Here is a 23,449-nt window from a genome sequence, read left to right on the forward strand (position 1 = left end):
GTCCCAAAAATGTGCCCCAACTGACCAGATGACCACTGGAGGGAATCGGGGATGACCTCCCCGGACTTCCCCAGTGGTCACTAACCCCCTCCCACCAAAAAAAACCCACTTTACAAACTTTTTTTCCAGCCTCTATGCCAGCCTCAAATGCCGTACCCACCTCCATGACAGCAGAATGTGTTCTATCCTGTGACAGCCTTTCACTGGTTCTGATGTGGCTCTCAGGTGACTGTGACAACTTTTCTGTTATGCGCTCTGCAGAGTCACATCAGCAATGCATTGTGGTGGGTGTAGGGTATTGGGCTCCGTGATTCCACTAGCTTGTGGCAAATGCTCACGATGTTGGTAGTTGGTAGGCTCTTCTCCCATGGTGCTTTTCCCCCTGCTTACTGGGTCAGAGTGTGCCCTGTTTTGTTTCCGGTAGTCCATGAGGTAGTGGCCATTTTTGTAAGCCAGTTTTAGATCCCTTTCACGTGTTAGCCACGTTACAGAACTTAGTTCTTCCCTTGAATGTGGCTAAAAGAGGGCATTGTACAGCATTCTGCCAGCTCTGACCTACTGCTAATCTCAGTACCAGGGAGACTCGTTGCCAGTGGGGCACAACCTCTGATCTGCAGTTAACTGTGAGTAAGCGTGCTTATTCCAATAAAGGACGTTTTCGGAGAGATTAGTCTTCAGGTGTCAACTGGTGTGCCAATGTTATATAGCAGCAACAAGTCCTAGAGGCCTGCATGTACGCAGGTCCCTGGAGCACTTTTAGTGGGTACCGCAGTGCACTTCAGCCAGGTGGACCCAGGCCCATCCCCCCCTACCTGTAACACTTGTGCTGGTAAATGGGAGGCCTCCAAAACTCACTGTACCCACATGTAGGTGCCCCCTTCACCCCTAACAGCTATGGTAGTGTTGTACATTTGTGGGTAGTGGGTTTTCGGGGAGGGGGGTTGGGTGCTCAGCACCCGTGGTAAGGGAGCTATGCATGTGGGAGCGTTGTCTGAAGTCTACCGCACTGACCTCTAGGGTGCCCAGTTGGTGTCCTGGCATGTCAGGGGGGCGAGTGTACTACGAATCCTGGCACCTCCCACGACCAAATGGCTCGGATTAGGACGTTTTTGAGCTGAAAAACGTCCGCGTTCGATTTTGCCCCTCCACGTATGCACTAACATTTATCATGCATTATCTGCCACACTGGACTCTGTAGCGATAATGCAAAGGAAAGGCATTAATCATTAATAAATGACCCTCAGAGGGTTTTTTTGAGGGGGGGGGTAGGGGTTTGTAATAAATAAACGTAGTAAAAAAAAACCTCTGTTAGCTTCACAGAAAATGATTAATGGTGTAAGACTGATGAAACCTAACTCACTTCTCCGAAGCCAAGGACTCCTTCCTCCAATGCTGATCCAGGGACATTTGAGCATAGCATAAAAATTGCCATACTGGGTCAGACCAAAGATCCATCTAGCCCAATATCCTGCTTCTAGAAATGGCCAGACCAGGTCATAAGTACCTGGCAGTATCCCAAAAAGCAGCAAAATTCCATCCTACCTACCCCCAGTGATAAGCAATTGCTTTCTTCAGCTCTACCTTAATGATGGTTTATGGACTTTACCTTTAGGAATTTATCCAAACCTTTTTTAAACCAAGCTACCCTGCTTTTACTGCATCCTTTGGCAACAAGTTCCAGAGCTTATCTATGTATTGAACTCAAAATATTTCTTCTATTTATTTTGACAATATTACTATGCAACTTCATGGAGTGTCCTCTTGTCTTTGTACCTTTTAAAAGAGTAAATAATCGATCCCTGTTTACCTGTTCCACTCCACTCAACATATTTCTGATCCGGCAGGCAGGACTCCACTTCTTCTTCTTCTTACAGGTCTCACTGGTAGTTGCACGATGCTTCACTAGATCCCCCAAACCACTTTTAACTCCTTCCTTATTGCTCACTCCTTTAGGTTCTTTGAAATCACTGGGGCAAAATCTCCATCTTTTGCATATTTGGGTATATGTAGTGGGATAAATACTGTCATCTTGACTTACAGGACTCTGTCCTGGTAGTCCAATCGCTCTGACCTTGAGTGCTGACCTTGTTGAGGAGAGTTTTCAGAACTAGAGAAACTCTTCTAACACCTTGAACAACTTCTTCTGACCCGTGAAGTCCTGGCCACAGGATTTCACTCCTTAGAGCCTTGCAACTACAACTTTGAGTTCCAACCCTCACCTGGATGAGGAGGAAGAAAAGCTATTCCTGCTTTTCTTTTGGTCTGCCAATAAGTTGTGGTCTTTAAATAAGGAGTGGAGGAGTGGCCTAGTGGCTAGAGCACCGGTCTTGCAATCCAGAGGTGGCCAGTTCAAATCCCACTGCTGCTCCTTGTGATCTTGGGCAAGTCACTTAACCCTCCATTGCCTCAGGTACAAACTTAGATTGTGAGCCCTCCTGGGACACAGAAATATTCAGTGTACTTGAATGTAACTCACCTTGAGCTGCTACTGAAAAAGGTGTGAGCAAAATGGAAATATAAAAAAAAGTTAATATTCAGGACCTGACCATTAGGCTTAAAGCCCTCAATCTGCTTGAGGCCAATATCCTTATGGATGTTCGGCAGATAAAAAGCAAAACACACATCACACTGCTCCCAGAGATAGTAGCTTTCCTGCATCATACCAATGCCATTATGTCTTCAGGTACTGAGTTTAATTATAAAGCTATAACACAAGAGATCCTAGGATATGTAGGGGTCCTTTTACTAAGCTGTGTTAAGTGATAACAGATGTCTGATGCAGGAAAATGGCCTAGCGCACAACACGCTAAAGTGCATGCTAATTATTATTCTTTATTTTTTTTTGTAGGGGACATGACAAAGGAGGAGAATGGGTGTGGATGCACTAATTAGCTATCATGCTGACATTACCACCGTGTTAACTGCTTTTCGCTAAATAGGAGGCAGTAAGTGCTCCCATTGTAATTTTTTTAATAGCTGTGCACTAATGCTAAACATTAGCACACAGCCATAAATGAAACACATTTTTAAAAAGCCATTTTTAATGGCCACTCTAGAAATGGGCTTAGTGCATGGGAAAAGTTCGCATAAGGACACGCTAAGCCCATTTCTTAGCGCAGCTTAGTAAAAGGCCAAATGCATCTATATCTATATTATGATAGAATTTATACTCCTTTAAAGAGAATAAAAAGGATTCCCAGAGCAAATAGAAGAGATAGTGGGAAAACTAGAGTTCTTCAGAGGCCAAGGAGTTTTGATGGAGAAGGGAGAAGTCTCCAATCACTGAACACAGAATATAAATGGAACGCAGATATGCAGAGATGCCAAGGGTGGACCATCCTAAAGAGTGAGATCAAAGGACAAAAAGTGAGTTGTTTTTTTTTAGTCACTCTATCCAAGTTATAAATCTGGAAAAAATGTAAGTGTCATATTGCTTTGCACATGAAAAAAGCAGCATAAAATGGTACTTGCTTTGGTGCCTCTGAAAGGATATAAACAGGGAGGAGGCAATATTCAAAGGAATATGCCCAGCCAGGTAACTAAGCAGTTTTCTGTTTAAATATTTCAAACTGAAAAGTGCCCTTCCGCAAGTGGCTAAACATATGCACGTAGGTTTTAGAGCACATGTACTTGTAGGTACAGGGAAAAGAGAGGTGGCAGGGGAAAGCAAAGTACACTGCATTACACTGGTATACACCGCCACGATCATTGTGATCTGAACGTCAGCAGTTGCTTGTGGTTCCTGTATTGCATCATATACATTTGGAGCTTACAAAGCTGGGAACTTTCTCCATCCGTGGTTCAATTGAATGGAACAATTTACCATTATGGCTCAAGTGTCAAGCCAGTGGTCCTGCATTCTGGAAACAGCTCAGAGACTTCCTCTTGTTTAAAGCTTCTTTCTGTTCTGATTGATTATTGTACTTGTAATTTGTTTGATTTTTCTTTTTGTACTTGCTGAATGTTTTTTTATGGATGCTTTATTTATTTATTTATTTGTTGCATTTGTATCCCCACATTTTCCCACCTATTTGCAGGCTCAATGTGGCTTACATTGTTCCATAATGGCGATCGCCATTTCTGGAGTGAGAAATGCAATCCGCTCTGGATAAGGGCAGAATAGAAGAAAATAATAAATCTAAATCTAAACAGGAAGGTGTTCTCAGGCATAGGCATTGGCTCTGTGGGTGCTGTGGGTGCTTGAGCATCCCCGAAATTTTGGGACCCAAGCCTCCTCCCCTCTGGAGCCTGAGCCTCCTCCCATCCGAGTCCTTGCTAGGCCCGAATCTGATTAAAAAATAAATTGTATGGATGAAACTGGGAACAAAGGGGTCATTTTATTAAGCTATGGTAGGGCTATTGCATGGGTAGCACACACCAAATCAACACTACCACTGGGATAGCTCAGATGCCCAGTGGTAATTCTGATGTTGGTGGGTGCTGTTTCCTGTGATAGGAAATAATTTTCTATTTTCTACCTCGGGGCATTCCTAGTGGTAATCGGCAGTGTGGCCATATTACCTCATTCTGCCTGATTACCGCATGAGTAGCGCGTGAACCTTTACCACTAAGTAAATAGGTGTTGGTAAGGGCTCAGGCAGTAAATAGTCGCGTGCTACTTTTAATATCAGCACACGGCCATTTATTGCCCCAGTAAAAAAATGGCCCAGTGCGCGCCAATTTCATGATCCCACACTAGGGCAGGCCACTTTTTACCACAGCTTAGTAAAAGGGCCCCACAATGGGCAGCTCAGCTGAATGAGGCAAAAGAGTTACAAGTGACATATGCAGCTAGAGCAGCCAATAGATAGAGAGCGAGAACCATTTTCTGCTCCGCTGCACATGTGTCTGGGCAGGTTGATGAGGAGGGCTTGAAGTTCCTGTAAAAGCTTCACTGTTAACTGCTCCACACCATCTGAGGCTCAGATAGAGAACGCAGGTGTCCTAGCTTCCGAGTCCAGATCCACCGATCAGTCGCTCCTAGGATCCCACACCTGACTATCTCAGGAAACCCCAGGTGAGAGCTGAGCGAGGTGGGGCCCAAGGGAGGGAGGACCAGTTCATGAGGGTTTAAGTATGAAGACTCGGAGACTGAGGATGGAATGAAGTGAGGAGTTTGACTAGGGTGGACACAGGGAGGGTAGGGATTGGAGATTGGAACTAGGTGGACAAAGAATGGTATATGGGGGAAGGAATTGCTAGAAGGGCATTATGAATGAGTTCTTGCTGCTTTGGAAAGGAGCTATGAATGGGTAGAAAGGAGTTACTACTACTACTACTATTTAGCATTTCTATAGCGCTACAAAGCATACGCAGCACTGCACAAACATAGAAGAAAGACAGTCCCTGCTCAAAGAGCTTACAATCTAATAGACAAAAAATAAATAAAGTAAGCAAATCAAATCAATTAATGTGAACGGGAAGGAAGAGAGGAGGGTAGGTGGAGGCGAGTGGTTACAAGTGGTTACGAGTCAAAAGCAATGTTAAAGAGTTGCTGAATGATCAGTGGTTGTCTTATGGGTCTGTAAGAGCATGGAAGGGGTGAGAGCTGATGGAAAGGAAGTCTGGGAAGAAAATAAGACAAATCTAAAGGACAGGGGCTGGGGAGAGGAAATGTGGTACTGAGCAGAGAAAGTAGAGTTGGGGAAGGTAGAGTGAGTAAAGACTGGAAATGGGTGGAAAGAGATTAAACAACCATGGAAGTAGTGGAAAAAGTTGTAAGTAAGTGAGATGTGAAAGATGAGGCTGAAGACTGAAGGGTGTAGAGAGAAAAGAAAAAAGATATAGAAAAAATGTCTGTGTAGGTGTAGGAAAAGAAGAAAATAAGAGGAAAGACAAGAAATGATAAATGGATAAGAGACCCTGGAAAAGAAAGTAGAAGACAGAGGAAACTAAAATGGGACCAATCTTCAGTTCTATTTACAAAATTGTAAATGTATAATCAACTTCTAGGACGCTAAATATATTTTTGTGAACCTATTCTATTTTGCTGTGTGATAGAAACTGATGCTCTTTAGCTGTCTCCTGCTCAGGTTGTTACTGCAAATGCAAAATAAGTTAATATCCTTGATTTGCATTGGTGTACATATGGAATTTTCTCCCTCTTGCACATGTTTAGTATTGCCATTGGGTCTCCCCTGATTTTGTGAACTAATCAGGAGATTAGCTGAAAAGTGTATTTCCTTTTCTTTGGAAACGTATAAATAATTTTAAAAAATACAATGCCTATACAAGAAGAATAAATAGAAAGGGCCCAACATTAAAGGGATTAATGCTCCTATCTTGTAGAGTTAGGCTCATAAATTGTCCTCTTTGAAAATGTATTAGGGCTGAGTGTATAAAGTTTTTTTTTTATATTCATTTTTATTCAATTACATATTATACAACTCAAGGAGAGATAATACAGGAAATTGGAAAGTCTAAACATAAAGGAATAATCAATGTTACCAATAAACAGAAATCAATTCATCACTTTTGTCCACTATAATTAGGTAATTTGGATCCAAGAAAAATAAGAATAAAACATAATAATTATGCTTCAGAAATTAATTACTAAATTAATGCTACCCAGCAAGCTTTCTCTAAGCTATCATACAGTGTACTATCTGTGATTAGACTATAACATTAACCTCTTCTTTAGACAACAAAAATTCTTCAAACTGCTTGGGATCAAAGAATTAAAATTGCTTAGACTGAAATAATATTCGAAATATGCAAGGAAATTTAAATACAAAATTTGCACCTAAAGCCAAAGTCCTTGGGCATAAAGCCAAAAAGGTGTTACTCCTTTTCTGTGTTTCTCTAGACAAGTCAGGATAAATTCTTATTTTAGATCCCAAAAACAGAGAGTCTAAATGTCTGAATGAAAGTTTCAAAACAGCATCTTGATCCATCTCCAGAGCAAAGGAAACCACCACAGTAGTTCTCTGAGTGATAACCTCTAGTGAGGATTCTAAGAAAGATGTGAGGTTCATATCGTCTCCTACATGGGGCTCAGAAATTCCACCCATAGACTTTATATTACTCTGTAGATACTGTGCCCGAGTTATAGGAGGCAGTGAATCACCAGACCATAGAAGACAACTTTTCAAAATGATTGGGGGTGCTGAAATTTGTTTTTTTTACAGGTGGTGCATTCCCCCTCCCTTCCATCCCCCTCCCTCTTCTCCCCCCTCCCTCCCTCCCTCTCCTCCTCCCCTCCCTCCTCCCTCCGAGTTCCAGGCCCTCCCTCCCTCCCTCTCTCCCTCCCTGTTCCAGGCCCCCCTGCTCCCTCCCTCCCAGTTCCAGTCCCTCCGAGTTCCAGGCCCCCTCCCTCCCTCCCAGTTCCAGGCCCCCTTCCTCCGAGTTCCAGGCCCGTCCCTGCGAATTCCAGAGGCCTGTCCCTCCAAGTTCCAGGGCCGGCCCCCATCCCTCCGAGTTCCAGGGCCGTTCCTCCGAGTTCCAGGGACCCCGTCCCTCCGAGTTCCAGGGTCCCGTCCCCCGTCCCTCCGAGTTCCTGGGTCCCGTCCCCCGTCCCTCCCTCTGTTCGAGTTCCGGGCCCCCTCCCTCCGAATTTTAAAAGTCATCTTACCTCGTCGGGGTTACAGCGGCAGCAGCAGTGAAAAGTGTGCAGGCTCAGCGCTTCAGCCTTCCCTTCTCTCTCTCTCAGTTCTGGTCCCGCCCTCATTTCCTGTTTCCTCATAAAAAGTGGATGACAACTGGGCAGATTTAAGGTGGGATAAAGAAGTTAGGAGCTTAGCTCTGATTTTCAGCACTAGCCTCATAAATTAAGTTCGTAAATCTAGGCAAATGAATGGCAGGCTTAAATTTATGAGCGTAACTTTTAAGCCCCTAAATTAAATTGAATTTTCAGCTGAAAAGTTAAATTTATGAGCATAAATTTAGGAGCTCAGCATTTTCTGAATATTGGGCCCAAACCCTCAAATTTTGTATATGGCACTTAGGAGTATGTTTACTAAGGTGCATTAGCGTTTCTAATGCACGTTTAAATTTAAGGTGCGTTAAACGCTAAAGCGCCTATATATTTCTATGGACGCGTTAGCATTTAACACGTGTAAACCATTTATGCATGTTAAAAATGCTAATGCGCCCATAGTGCACCTTAGTAAACATAGACGTTAGAGTGACATGCGTTAAATTGGATACATTCCCAATTTACATGCATTAATTGAATAGCATTAATTGAATAGCGCTGATAATTGAGTGGTAACAACCAATTATCAGCATTGATTGGGCTTTAGTGGGAATTAGGCACACATTGGATATACACCTATGATGTTACGCACACATCCGATGTGCACCTAATTTCAATTGTGAGTAACTGTATGGGAGCATGGTTAGGGGCGTTGCAGGGCATTCCCAAGATTTCAACAAAAGAATCATGCTTAAATGTAAGTGCCTGCATTTAGGCCTGCTCATAACAGGTCTAATTCCAGACACCTACATTTAGACATGGTTTTGCGCTAAGCACAAGTCTATAAAGGACACTTACCCCTTATAGAATCATGTTAAGCGTGGGTTTTTTTGGCGACGATTTTGTAGACACCATAAATAGAATTTGGCCCAAAATCATTTCAATTTTGATTTTGTGGCTGAAATTGGAATGTGCATCTCTTCTCTCATATTTTGCATAGTACAGGAGGAAATACATTTCTGTTTCTATTTGTCCAGCATTCCACTGCCTACATGGTATGTCTTGGAGTTTCCAGTTCAGTTTTTGTCTGTATATTTGTATTTATAATTTGTGGTTACTTATTCTGCATTTGTTGAGAATGTATGTTCTGTGTGTGACTGAGGTGTTGTATTCTGCTATCATGTAGTTTGTTTATTTCTGAAGTATAAAAACATAAGAATAGCCATACTTGGTCATACCAATGGTCCATCTAGCCCAGTATCCTGTTTCTACAGTGGCCAATCCAGGTCACAATACCTGGCAGAAACCCAAATAGTAGCAACATTCCTTGCTACCAATCCTAGGGCAAGCAGTGGCTTCCTCATGCCTGTCTCAATAGCAGACTAGGGGGCATGTGATGAGGCTACAAAGTAGTAAATTTAATATGAATCAGAGAACATTTTTCTTCACTCAACGTGTAATTAAACTCAGTGTGGCAATACTTATGTACTTATGCACTTATGACTTTTCTTCCAGGATTGTGTCTTTTTTTTAAACCCAGATATGCTAACCGCTGTTACTACATCTTCGGGCAAAGAACTCCAGATCTTAACTATTTGTTGAGTGAAAAAATATTTCCTCATATTTGTTTTAAAAGTATTTTCATGTAACTTCACTGAGTATCCCCTACTCTTTGTACTTTTTGAAAGAGTAAAACATCGATTTCCTTCTACTCATTCTACACCACACAGGATTTTGTAGACCTCAATGATATCTCCGCTCAGCCATCTCTTTTCCAAGCTGAAGAACCCTAATCTCTTTAGACTTTCCTCATATGAGAGAAGTTCCATCCCCTTTATCATTGTGGTCACTCTTTTAACCTTTTCTAATTCTGTTATATCTTTTTTGTGATATGGTGACCAGAACTGAATTCAATACTCAAGGCGAGGTCACACCATGGAGTGATACAGAGGCATTATAGTATTCTTGGTCTCATTTACCATCTCTTTCCTAATCATTCCTAGCATCCTCTTTGCTTTTTTGGCCGTCACCACACACTGGGCAGAAGTTTTCAGCATATTATCTACAATGACACCTAAATCTTTTTCTTGGGTGCTGACCCCCAAGGTGGACCCTAGCATCAGGTAACTATGATTCAGATTATTCTTCCCAATGTACATCACTTTGCATCTGTCCACATTAATTTTCATCTGCCATTTGGATGCCCAGCCTTTCAACTTCCTAAGGTCTTCCTGCACTTTTTCATAGTCTGCATGTGTTTTAACAACCTTAAAGAGTTTTGTGTTATCTGAAATTGTAATCACCTCGCTTGTTGTTCTGGATTCCAGATCATTTATAAATGTGTTAAATAGCACCAGAGCCTGTACAGATCCCTGCAGCACTCCACTATTCACCCTCCTCCATTGAGAGAAAGGGCCATTTAACCCTATTCTCTGTTTTCTGTCTAATAACCAATTCCTTATCCACAGAAGGGCATTTCCTCCTATCCCATGACTCTTTAATTTTCTCAAGAGTCTCTCATGAGGAACTTTGTCAAAAGCTTTCTGAAAATGTAGATACACTGCATCAACTGGCTCACCTTTATCCACATGTTTATTCACGCCTTCAAAGAAACAAAGCAAATTTGTGAGGCATTGCAGCTTATTCTGTTTTCTATTGGTGTTCTAGGCCCCACCAGTATGACAATTGAAGTGTGGCCTTGTTATAGACAGAGTGGTTGTTTGAGCCCTTTCAGTTCTATAATGGCAGACAGAGTGGTTGTTTGAGCCCTTTCAGTTCTATAATGGCATGGCAAGTTTGCTCTATAGGTTCTTCTAGTGTGTAGTCAGCTCTAGATGTTCTTTCTGGAAGAATTTGAGCCACAACATATTCCTCTGGTGATGTTGCTTATTAGTTCATTAGCCTAGAGGTAAAGAGAACGTCCACTTGGAGCATGCTTCATGCTCAAATGGGTTTGGATTTGTAATGTGTGTGTCAACTGGCACCACAGAAATACTTTCAAAATTAATGGGGTAGCTACCAAATTGATTGCCGTACCATGAAATGTATCCATATTCCCCCGGATTCTATATAGCACGCCTAAAGATCTGCTCTGAAATCCAAGCATATTCTGTAACAACATGCGTGTAACTTAATTGGCTTAACAAGCCAATCAGTGTTGATAACAGCACTTAACAAGCAATAATGAGCACTAATTGTCAATAATTAGAATTTACACACACAACTCTTTAACCATATTCTGAAACACAGTGTTCCTAACTTCTAACATGTGCAACCAAAAAGGGGCAAGTTTATGGGCGTGGAAATGGTAGTTTCATGGGCATTATGAAATTTACATGTGTGGTTATAAAATATGGCCCAGTGCGCCTAAATCTACGTGCCGAGATTTACGCCATTGGTATAAATGGATGCGCATAGTTTTAGGCAGTGGGATATCAACTAAGCATAATTCTATATACCGCGCCTACATCTAGGCACCACTTATAGAATACGCTTAGGCAAAAATATTTTTCCAAGCGGATTTGATAGGCGCCATATATAGTATCCCCCACATTACGGCTCCATCACCTATTCTGGTACAGCTGAGCTTTGTTTCATAGTGTTAAGCAGCTGGAGACTCATGTCATTGCATTTCTTTTATTCCAGCTACAGAAATACCCACTGCAGCACAGACTTAAAGTAAAGACTGATCTTGATTGTAGAAAGAACAGTTAAAATGGAAACATTTGTAATTCGGATCACAGCAGAAAAAGAAATGGAACAGTATACCCCCAGCATCTGGAATTAATCAAAATGCCACAAAAGAAATTGCTGAAGAGCTGGATGAAGATGAGAGACCCAGCCCTAGCAGTGGTGCAAAATCCAAAAAAGGGCACTTATTCCATTTTCAGCTGGCTCGCGTACTGCAACGTAAAAGAAAAAGCATTTTTTAAGAATTGCCAAGGTGCAAAAGAGAGAGGCTTAATACAGTTTGATACAAAAGCTGAGTCATCATTTATTGATGATGGATTTGACACATGGCATCATGCACTGGAACGATTCCATAAGTATGAAAAATCAGAATGCCACCGGAAAGCAACAAGCAAATTAACAAGCACACAAAATGTATTTGCCATGATGAGTAAAGCCAAGAAGAATGACGTTCTGATTGCACACCTGGTGTTGACAAGTCTTCATGTCACTGAGATATCTTGCTCAGCAAGGCCAGGCTTTACATGGTCATACAGATGACAGGTCTAATTTTTTGAATTTGCCGAAGTAAGAGGTGAAGATGTTCCTGAAATAAACCAATGGCTACAACGAACTAACTTCAAATGGTTGTCACACAATGTGACCAACGAAATACTTATGATCATGTATCAGGATGTGTTAAAGTGCTTGTGAACATTCAAAACTGTGAGTTTTTTTCTATCATGATTGATGAAATAGCTGATGTAAGTGTTCACGAACAAGTTTCAGTTTGCATTTGCTGAGTTGGTGATGGTTCAGAGGTTCATGAAGACTTCTTCAAATTTTATGAAACAACAGCCGAAAACCTTTTCAATATTGTTAAAGATGTCTTAACAAGGTTGGGTTTGGATTTTAAAACATGCAGTGGACAGTGCTTTGATGGTGCTAGTAATGTCTCAGGAATAAGGAATGGTTCGGAAAATGGAGCCTCTTGCTATATTTGTTCATTGTTTGGCGTACCCCCTCAACTTGTTCAGGACTGTGTAGTAAATGTATTAGACTGTAGGAATGTGCTCAGTGAAATCAGGGAACTGATTAATTGTGTGAGTGCATCTCCTAAACAAGCAGCAACATTTTAAAATCTGATTCATTCATCTGATGCACATAACCTGCGGCCATTTGCACCCATTAGATGGACACTTCGTACAGCTAGTTTAAAATCAGTTATTGACAATTACAGTGAGCTACTTGAATTTTTCCACATGACAGCTGAGGAAGATTGCACTGAAGCTGGGGCCAAAGCGAATGGATTTTGTTGCAGACTACAGACATTTCCCGTGTACTTCATGCTACACCTACTTCTGAAGTTAATCTCTCATATTGATGTAGCAAGCACAGCATTACAAGCAAGTACTCTCTGCACCAGCAAGCATCATCTGTTATTGAAAATTTGAAAACCACTCTCCAGTATTTAAGGAATAATTTTGATATATTCTGGCCAGAAACAAAAGAATAGGCAAACAGGCTGAATGTTGAAAAGCCAATCCCGCCTGGAAGTGCAGAGTACCAAAGCGATTGGACTCAGGAGTCAGTGAGAAACATACATTTTCCATGGCAGAAGATTTCAACAGGCACCAGTACTTTGAAGTTTTTGACAATGCACTGAGGGGATCTTTTACAAAGGCGCAGTAGCGTTTTTAGTGCACGCTACATGCTAGAAACGCCCATAGGAATATATGGGCATCTCTAGCGTTTAGCACATGCTTATTTTTAGCGTGTGCTAAAAATGCTAGTGCGCCTTTGTAAAGGGACCCCTGATTGATTTGCATGAGAAAATTTGATAAAGAAAGCTTACATTTACTTATGCTAGGAATTATTAGGAAAGGGATAGGGAATAAGACCGAAAATACTATAATGCCTTTGTATCGCTACATGGTGCGTCCGCACCTTGAGTATTGCATTCAGTTTTGGTCGCGGAATTAGAAAAGGTTCAAAGAAGAGCAACCAAAATGATAAAGGGGGTGGAACTCCTCTGGTATGAGGAAAGGCTAAAGGGGTTAGGGCTCTTCAGCTTGGAAAAGAGACAGATGAGGGGAGATATGATTGAGGTCCACAAAATCCTGAGTGGTGTAGAATGAGTGGAAGTAAATCAATTTTTTATTCATTTCAAAAGTACAAAGACTAGGGGACACTGGAGGAAGTTACATGGAAATACTTTTAAAACAAATAGGAGGAAATATTTTTTCACTCAACGAATAGTTAAGTTCTGGAACTCTTTGCCAGAGGATGTGGTAACGGCAGTTAGTATATCTGGTTTTAAATAAGGTTTGGACAAATTCCTGGAGGAAAAGTCCATAGTCTGCTATTGAGACAGACATGGAGAAGCAACTGATTGCCCTGGGATTTGTAGTATGGAGTGTTGCCATGATTTGGGTTTACTTGGCTTGGCCACTGTTTGGAAAACAGAATACTGGGCTGGATGGACCATTGGTCTCACCCAGTATAGCTACTCTTATGTTCTTATGTAAGTGATGTTGACAGTAGTAGACTAACCTCACAATGCGATATGATGCTGGATATAATACAAGCTAGACAACTCCTCAGCAGCATGAAAAATATACAGGATGCTGTGATATTTTTCAAGTCTGATCCAACATTCCCCATTATGTTGCCCCAAACGTTTAAGCTTATACAACTAATTCCAACAATCCCAGTCACAACCTGCTCCAGCGAGCTATCTTTCTCTGCACTACACTATCTAAAGACATTTCTCCAGTCAACAATGGGTCAAGCTAGACTGAACAGCATTGCTATGCTCCAGATTCACAAAATGTCAGATTCAGTAGACATTGACGTGGTGGCAAATGAATTCAGCAGCAGAAGTGCTGTATGAAGGAACACATTCTCTTTGAAAATATAAAAATACTGATTCCCCCACCTTTTGTAGTTTTGTTATTATGATAACATTTTGTCTTGGATGTAGGCCAATATCCTGTGAATCTGTCGCTTACAATAAACAGAAAGTTGAATGCAATCTAAGACAATTTCTTTTTTGGTGGTGGCAGGCAGATGGAGAATATTGGGATGTGTTCAGCACCCCAAAACATTTTTTAAAAGTTGGCTCCTATGTTCTCAGGTTTCTTTCTACTGGTTAGACCACTCGCCTTTTCTCCTCCTTGGCTTGCGTCTCATGAAAGTAGTGATCAGGATCAGTGCACTGGCATTGAGGCTGCCATGCTTGGGAGTCTGACCATGCTATATACCACTCCTACACCACTGCCAGTCCACTTTTGCAATGAATTTAAGATTGTCTTACATTCAAGGCGTACCAATTTAATACTGCTTCCTATGTATCTAACATAGGGGTCCTTTTACAAATGTACGCTGAAAAATGGCTTGCGGTAGTATAGGCACGGGTTTTGGGTGCGCACAGAATCATTTTTCAGTGCATCTGTAAAAAAGCCCTCTTTTTTTTCCCCCTGAAAATGGACGTGCAGCAAAATCAAAATTGCAGTGCGTCCATTTTGGGTCTGAGACCTTACCGCCAGCCATAGACCTAGCAGTAAAGAATTTGGGCGGTAATGTCCTACGCATGTCAGATGCCACTTGGCCCGCGTCCGCTACGTGCACCAGAAATTTTTTTAAAAATTTCAGATGCGCGTAGCAGACGTGCGCCAAAATTGAAATTGCTGCAAGGGCCACTTGGTAACCAGGCAGTAACTCCAATTTGGCGTGTGTTGGGTACGCAGCTTAGTAAAAGGGGCCCATAGTCATTCTGTGCATCCTTAACCGTGCCCTTTGTTCTTTGGGCTCCCACCATCTAGTTCTTGCAACCCCCAAAAGGTTCCAATTTGAATCTACAAGGAAGTCAGCATTTTCATTTTGGCTCCAAGATTGCGGAATGCTCTCCCTCCATATATTAAGTCTGAATTGTTTTTTTCTAAATTTAAAACTCATCTGTGAATTAGTTTTGCATATGTTCTTTTGACTAGATCTAGTTTGGTTGCCTGAAACAGTGAAACAGACCTCTCCCTTTCCTTTTGCCTTGTTTTAGGGTTTTATTATAGTCTATTTGTGTGAATGACTGCTGTCCTTTTTAAAATGGTGTTCTTTTTTCAATTTTCTAATTTAATCATTTGTGGACCACAACAACCTGTTTTTCAGAATTAGAGGTATATCAAGTTTGTCTAATAAATTAAACTAATCTAAACAACTCATGATCTACTACATCAGACTCTGATGAAAGATCTAATTGCACAAGAACTGCTGATTGACCTCTATCTATTAATAACTTAAGTTCTTATGTTACAGTTAACAGACAAGTTTCTGAGCTGTGAAATTTTCTAAATCCTGATTATACAGCATATATCAAATTTATCCAGGTAATCATGAATATGGGAAGCCACAATTCCTTCAGGAACCTTTGGTAAAAATGATACACTTACTAATATTTGGAAGTAATTGGTACCCAAATTGGAAGGTTTGGAAGACTTTTTCAAAATAGGAGTTAAGGTAATTGTACTAATATCCAAAAGATATCTCATGAGAGAAATTAAAGATGAAAGCTATCAAGAAAAACTTGACGCGGAAGAGGAGAACCCAAGTCACAGGTGGGAAGTGGCAGGAAGGCACAATTCCACCTAAGTTCTGCATCTGTAGAAGAAAAACTTGTACTTAGCTGGAACTGCACAGTTGAGTTAATTTAGTCAAACTGCAAAAGAGAAATTACTTTCTCTTGTGTTTTTGACTTTTGCTTGATCTAAGACCTGACCTGTTAAGTCGCATGATCCTAAGGCAGTATTGCCATAATATATTTACTTATTTTTATTTAAATCTAGTTTTAAAATCAGGTAGAAAGCTGAAACTTTCCTTATCAGAGCTACATGTATCATTCTTTGTCTGTGGGAAAAAAAATCTTAGTAAATTAGACCCAAAACGAGGGAGACCCCTTTAGTACATTTTACCCTAATAGTCCAAGACTTAAAACTAACAGGAAAAGTCTGCTATGCAAAAAGATTTTACATTTCAAAGAGCACAAAGCTTGTACATTTTGGAAATGCATGAGGTATCAGTATTCTAGAGAGAGTGGCATGCTATTGGTGCAGGTGGATTTTGCCAGGGGAAATCCTAACCCCATGGTTGAATTTCAGGGGAAAGGGCAGTAGGATGAGAGGGATTCCTCCAATTACTGGGATCAGCATACCAACATTTCCTTAAGCAATGTCAGTCCTTGATCTAGAAGTGTCCTGAAAAAGAGAGATGCGAAGGAACTAGTTTACATAAACAACCTTTTGGGGCTGGTTTTGCAATCTATAGCAATATTTCATTCATTCTTAATTTTTATTTCAACTTCCTATTCTTTTTAAGTTTGCAAAGCTTTCTGTAGTCCAGACCACTACAATATTTTAAAGACCTTTCTAAGAATATGTTATCTTAATTATTTGAGTCACATGGGAGGTACATATTTATTAGAGGTCGACTGAATTTCAATTTCGGTTTAGGCCAAAAATTCTTTTTTTGCCCGGTTTCAATTTCAACTAAAAGGATATTTTAATTTTCGGTTTCACCATATGTTTTCAGTGGAAGCCAAAAATGTGTGCTTTGTCTTATTTGTCTCCCTCCCCTCTTCCCAAATAGGAGTTGCCTTTCCACTCGGCCCTCCTTGAGTTAATCCCCCTCCCACACGTAGGCCTGCCGGGGTCTATTTTACAATCCCTAGTGATCTAGGGGTGTAGTTGGGGCAGGAGCAATCCCCATTAACTCCTGCCCATTCCATCTCTGCTCTAAAATGGCTGCCATGACTGGGGCATTGCTTCTGCCCTAACTGCAAGTAATGCTGTTATGATCTTGCACAATAGTTTATATGATAAATAGAATGCTTCAAAGAAATGCTTTTGATACAAAATTTTAGCAGGATTAAGTCTGTAAATTTGGGATGAAAGGCTCTTTAGGAATTCACCTCTCTGTGGAGTCAGCCACTGTGAAAGCACTGTGGTTTTTAGTTTATTTTCATTAGCTATGGTCCATGTATGTGGAGACTATTTTGCTTGGAGTTAAAATACAGTCCTTCATTATTTAAATTATATTCTGGCTTGGTTATTGTGGGTTTAACAGAAGGATGCAAACTACAAGCTCTGACAATCCCTTGCACCCTCACTGGTTCACACTTATAAGACATAAGCATCGCCACACTGGGACAGACCAAAGGTCCATCTAGCCTAACACCCTGTCCCCGACAGTGGCCCATCCAGGTCACAATCACATGACAAGATCCACGGAGCAAAGCATTTTGTACTACTAGTCTCAGGAATAGTGGATTTTTCCCTACGTCCATTTAATAACATTCTATGGCCTTTTTCTTCAGGAAGCCGTCCAAACCTTTCTTAAACTCTGCTAAGCTAACCGCCTTAACCACATTCTCCGGCAACGAATTCCAGAGTCGAATTACGCGCTGAGTAAAGAATTTTTTTTTCTTATTTGTTTTAAACTTACTGCACTCCAGCTTCATCGCATGCCCCCTTGTCCTAGTATTTTTGGAAAGCGTAAACAGACGCTCCACATCTATCTGTTCCACTCCACTCATTATTTTATATACCTCTATCATATCACCCCTCAGCCGCCTTTTCTCCAAGCTGAAGAGTCCCAGCCACTTTAGCCTTTCCTCATAGGAAAGTCGTCCCATCCCCTTTATCATCTTCGTAGCCCTTCTCTGCACCTTTTCTAATTCCACTGTATCTTTTTTGATGTGCGGCGAACAGAATTGAACACAATACTCTAGGTGCGGTCACACCATGGACCGATACAGTGGCATCATAATATCCTCATTTTTGTTTTCCATCCCTTTCCTAATAATATCTAACATTCTATTTGCTTTCTTAGCCGCAGCAGCACACTGAGCAGACGATTTCAATGTATCATCAATGATGACTCCCAGGTCCCTTTCTCGTTCCATGACTCCTAACGCTGAACCTTGCATGACATAGCTATAGTTTGGTTCCTCTTTCCCACATGCATCACTTTGCACTTGCTCACATTAAATATCATCTGCCATTTAGATGCCCAGTCTCCTAGTCTCGCAAGATCTTCCTGCAACTTTTCACAATCTTCCCGCAATTTGACGACCTTGAACAACTTTGTGTCATCAGAAAATTTGATAACCTTGCTAGATACCCCCAGGTCATTTATGAAAATGTTAAATAGCAACGGTCCTAGCACAGATTCCTGAGGGACCCCACTAACTACCCTTCTCCATTGTGAATAGTGACCATTTAACCCTACTCTCTGTTTCCTATCCTTCAACCAGTTTTTAATCCATAACAATACACTACCTCTGATCCCATGACTCTCTAAATTCCTCTGGAGCCTTTCATGAGGGACTTTGTCAAACGCTTTCTGAAAATCCAGATACACAATATCCACCGGCTCACCTTTATCGACATGTTTGTTTACCCCTTCAAAGAAATGCAGTAGATTGGTGAGGCAAGACTTCCCTTCACTAAATCCATGCTGACTTTGTCTCATCAGTCCGTGCTTTAGAATGTGCTCTGTTATTTTGTTCTTAATAATAGTCTCTACCATTTTGCCCGGCACCGACGTCAGACTCACCGGTCTATAATTCCCCAGATCTCCACTGGAACCTTTCTTAAAAATCAGTGTTACATTAGCGACCCTCCAATCTTCTGGTACCACGCTCGATTTTAAGGATAAATTACATATCAACAACAGTAGCTCCGCAAGCTCATTTTTTAGTTCCATCAGTACCCTGGGATGAATGCCATCTGGCCCAGGAGATTTGCTACTCTTTAGTTTGCAGAACTGCCCCATTACATTCTCCAGGTTTTTACAGAGATTTCATTAAGTTTCTCCGACTCGTCAGCCTCGAATACCCTGTCCGGCATCGGTATCCCAACCAAATCTTCCTCGGTGAAGACCGAGGCAAAGAACTCATTTAATCTCTCCGCTATGGCTTTGTCATCCCTGATTGCCTCTTTTACTCCCCGGTCATCCAGTGGCCCAACCGATTCTTTTGCCGGTTTCCTGTTTTTAATATACCTGAAAAATGTTTATTATGTGTTTTTGCCTCTACCGCTAGCTTTCTTTCAAAGTCCGTCTTAGCCTTTCTTATCAGCGCTTTGCATCTGCTTTGACATTCCTTATACCACTTTTTATTATCTTCAGTCGGTTCTTTCTTCCATTTTCTGAAGGATTCTCTTTTTGTTCCAATAGCCTCCTTCACTTCTCTTTTTAACCACACCGGGTGTCGTTTGGACTTCTGCCCTCCTTTACTGATACATGGAATATATTTGGCCTGGGCCTCCAGGACGGTGTTTTTGGTTTTGGTTTTGGCTGAAAGCTTTCAGACACTTTCAGTGGCCATTTTGGTTTCAGATGAAACTGAAAAAAGACAGTTTCAGTCAGCCTCTAATTTTCATATTTGTTTCCCATTACTGTCTGTACTTCTTGGCAACTTTAATAATTTGCTTCAAGCTATTTTACAATGAAATCTGCATCCTGACTTACTCTAGCTAGCAAGCTGTTCGTAAACTTTCCTAACTTAGGGCCCTTTTACTAAGCGGCAGTAAGCTTAACGCGCGGCAATCCGGAACTACCACTGGCCCAACACAGATGCCAGTGGTAGTTCCACTCCCAGCATGTGGCATTTCCAGCACTAGCAGCATGGACACCTGAGTGGCATCTATTGTCATCTTTTGGCACCACTGTCTCCTCCATAGAGCTTTGCTGCTTCTGCGGCTCAATGGAAGCAGACCGAGAATGAGATCCTTACTGGCGGGAAATGCCTGTTGTTGCAGCATGGACACTTGAGCAGTGGCTGTCATCATCTTTTGGTGCTGCTCTCCTGCATAAAACTTGCTTCTATGGCATGTGGCGGAGGCGCACAGCCAAAGGCGCATGCCCAAAGGGGTATGTCAGACCCCTTGGGAGCCCCTTAGGAGCCACAAGGAGCCGAGGAGTGGGTTACTCTGCTGGTTTGTCCAGGTAGTCTTATTTTTTTCTTTTATCTTTTGTTGGTCATGGGGAAGCGTAGAGGCAAACCAAAGGTTGTGACAGGCACCCCAAAGGTGGAGGGTCCAATGGACAGACATGTTGTGATGGGGCTTTCCTCTGCTACACCTGATGGTCCACGAGACTCTGATCCCTCATTGAGCTCAGGGAGTAGAACAACCCCCTCTCCATCAGCAACTTTGTATGATCTCCGGCGTGGTGAGCTTTCTCCAGATGGTTTGCTCTTACCTAGTATTGGTACAGTTCAGGGGTTGAATGATTTTCAGTTGTCTATATGAACTTTGCCTATGGCATTCCAGTGCCCAGATTTATTTCCTGAGGAACCTGTTACTACCAAGGATGTTACCTTGGCTAATATATAGAGAGTTGCCACTCGTGCTGAAAATTATTTGAAAGATACGGTTCCTAAGTTATATTTTTTTCTCAGCAAACAGTGGCTCAACTTTCAGTAAAGGACACTCGGATAGCCTTATTGATAAAAATCAGTCTCTGAACTTTTCTTAGATTAAGACTCTACAGGGTTCTAGTGGGGCTTTAATCAAGGATAGACTATATGTGCATAGGCACCTTGTTAATTTGGAAAATATGTCTCAAGTTAGGAACTTGAGGTTTTTAAATTTCCCTTTACATCATTTGTTAGCTCCAGAAATACTCCTGAAAAAATACCCGAAGGAAGTTTTACTTCTTGATTTAGTTGATTCTATGTTTTTTCTGAATTGTTACTATCCAGCATATTTTCGAAAGAAAAAAACACCTATAGTGCGACCTAAATCGGGAGATAGACGTTTGTCTCGCAAAGGTGCCCAAATCGGTATAATCGAAAGCCGATTTTGGGCGTTTCCAACTGCACTCCGTCGTGGAAACAAATAAAGTTGACGGGGGCGTGTCGGAGGTGTGGTGGAGTCGGAACTGGGGCGTGGTTATCAGCCGAGGAAAGATGGGCGTCTTTAGCTGATAATCGAAAAAAACGGCGTTTTTACCTCGATTTTGGGTCACTTTTTTTGGACCCTTTTTTTTCACGAACAAGTCCCAAAAAAGTGCTCCAACTGCCCAGATGACCACTGGAGGGAATCAGGGATGATCTCCCCGGACTCCCCCAGTGGTCACTAACCCCCTCCCACAAAAAAAACCCACTTTAAAAACTTTTTTTCTAGCCTGTATGCCAGCCTCAAATGCCGTACCCACCTCCATGACAGCAGAATGTGTTTGATCCTGTCACAGCCTTTCCCTGGGTCAGATGTGTCTCTCGGGTGCAGTACAGGGTCACATCAGCATTGCATTGTGGTGGGTGTAGGGTATTGGGCTCCGTGATTTCATTAGCTTGTGTTACAGTCTCACGATGTTGGTAGTTGGTAGGCTCTTCTCCCATGGTGCTTTCCCCCCTGCCTACTGGGTCAGAGTGTGCCCTGTTGCATTTCCTGTTGTAGTCCATGCGGTAGTGGCCATTTTTGTAAGCCAGTTTTAGTTCCCTTTCCTGTGGTAGCCACGTTACAGAACTTAGTTCTTCCCTTGAATGTGGCTGAAAGAGGGCATTGTACAGCATTCTGCCAGCTCTGACCTACTGCTAATCTCAGTACCAGGGAGACTCGTTGCCAGTGGGGCACAACCTCTGATCTGCAGTTAACTGTGAGTAAACGCGGTTATTCCAATAAGGGACATTTTCGGAGAGATTAGTCTTCAGGTGTCAACTGGTGTGCCAATGTTATATAGCAGCAATAAGTCCTAGAGGCCTGTGTGTATGCAGGTTCCTGGAGCACTTTTAGTGGGTACCGCAGTGCACTTCAGCCAGGTGGCCCCAGGCCCATCCCCCCCCCCCACCTGTAACACTTGTGCTGGTAAATGGGAGGCCTCCAAAACCCACTGTACCCACATGTAGGTGCCCCCTTCACCCCTAAGAGCTATGGTAGTGTTGTACATTTGTGGGTAGTGGGTTTTGGGGGAGGGGGGTTGGGAGCTCAGCACCCGTGGTAAGGGAGCTATGCATGTGGAAGCTTTTTCTGAAGTCCACCGCACTGACCTAGTGTGCCCAGTTGGTGTCCTGGCATATCAGGGGTCCAGTGTACTACGAATCGTGGCCCCTCCCATGACCAAATGGCTCAGATTAGGACGTTTTTGAACTGGGCGTTTTTAGTTTTCATTATCGCTAAAAAAACCAAACACCCAGCTCAAAAACGTCCATTTTTTCAAAAATACGGTTCGGCCTGCCCCTTCACGGACCCGTTCTCGAAGATAAATGCCCATGGAGATAGGCGTTTCCGTTCGATTATGCCCCTCCACGTGTTTATTCCTAAACCAAGGCAGGAAGACTCACCTGGGGTAGATTCCCTTAATTTAATGGAATTCCTGGAAACTTTTCAGAATATGTTTAAAGTAGGGCCACCCTGTTGGTGAACTTCAGTATGGAGCAAAAACAAGTGAAAATATTGAAACTTGAATAGGCTGATCACAAAAAGAAACATCTTTTCTAAAAAAGATGTTTCTTTTTGTGATCAGCCTATTCAAGTTTCTCTGGATGTGACCAGGACCACTCAGCAACTTAAGGAAACAATTTTTGGCTCTTAAGGGACGAGTGTTGGCCCTGGAAACATATTTTCTTCTTTCTTATCCTTGTCAATATTTAATTACCTTTCAAATGCAGAGATATGCATATTTTGGTCCTTCTCAGTTAGAATCCTTTCTTTTGGTAAAAGAAAAAGAAAAGGTGGATAATAGCAAGGTTGATAATTGATGGATCATTGTTTTTGATTAGGAGTAGCCTAGTGGTTAGTGCAGTGGCCTTTGACCCTGGGGAACTGAGTTCAATTCCCACTGCAGCTCCTTGTGACTCTGGGCAAGTCACTTAACCCTCCATTGCCCCTGGTACAAAATAAGTACCTGAATTATGTAAACCGCTTTGAATGTAGTTGCAAAAACCTCAGAAAGGTGGTATATCAAGTCCCCGTTCCCTTTCCCTATTCTCTCTCTCTCTGCTTCTCTTGATGTGGATTGATTAATGCTTGCAATTGTATTTTTTTGCAATTGTAAAAATATAAACTTCAATTTTTTTTTATAAAGCACAGATCCTGGTTTTCTGAACCCTACAGAGTCTCAAGCATTTTTAAAATTATTAGAATGATTAATTGC

At 41.9% G+C, this 23,449-nt stretch overlaps 1 protein-coding gene across 6 annotated transcripts in view; it reads left to right on the forward strand.

Moving 5' to 3' along the window:
- The window catches only part of SERTM1 (serine rich and transmembrane domain containing 1), a 78,331-nt gene that overhangs the window by 18,486 nt on the left and 36,396 nt on the right, over positions 1-23,449 (forward strand). For 2 of the 6 annotated variants that reach the window (XM_030199402.1, XM_030199401.1), the window contains exon 2: positions 2,849-2,945. The exons of 3 other annotated variants lie outside the window; for them this stretch is intronic. The gene's annotated coding sequence lies outside the window, so the exon portion shown is untranslated. Of the gene's footprint in view, positions 1-2,848; positions 2,946-3,170; positions 3,367-23,449 lie in introns of those variants that run through there. One more of the 6 variants, XM_030199398.1, reaches the window with a different exon arrangement.

The sequence above is a fragment of the Microcaecilia unicolor genome, chromosome 4 (genome assembly GCF_901765095.1).
Source record: "Microcaecilia unicolor chromosome 4, aMicUni1.1, whole genome shotgun sequence".
Classification (NCBI taxonomy): Eukaryota; Metazoa; Chordata; class Amphibia; order Gymnophiona; family Siphonopidae; genus Microcaecilia; species Microcaecilia unicolor.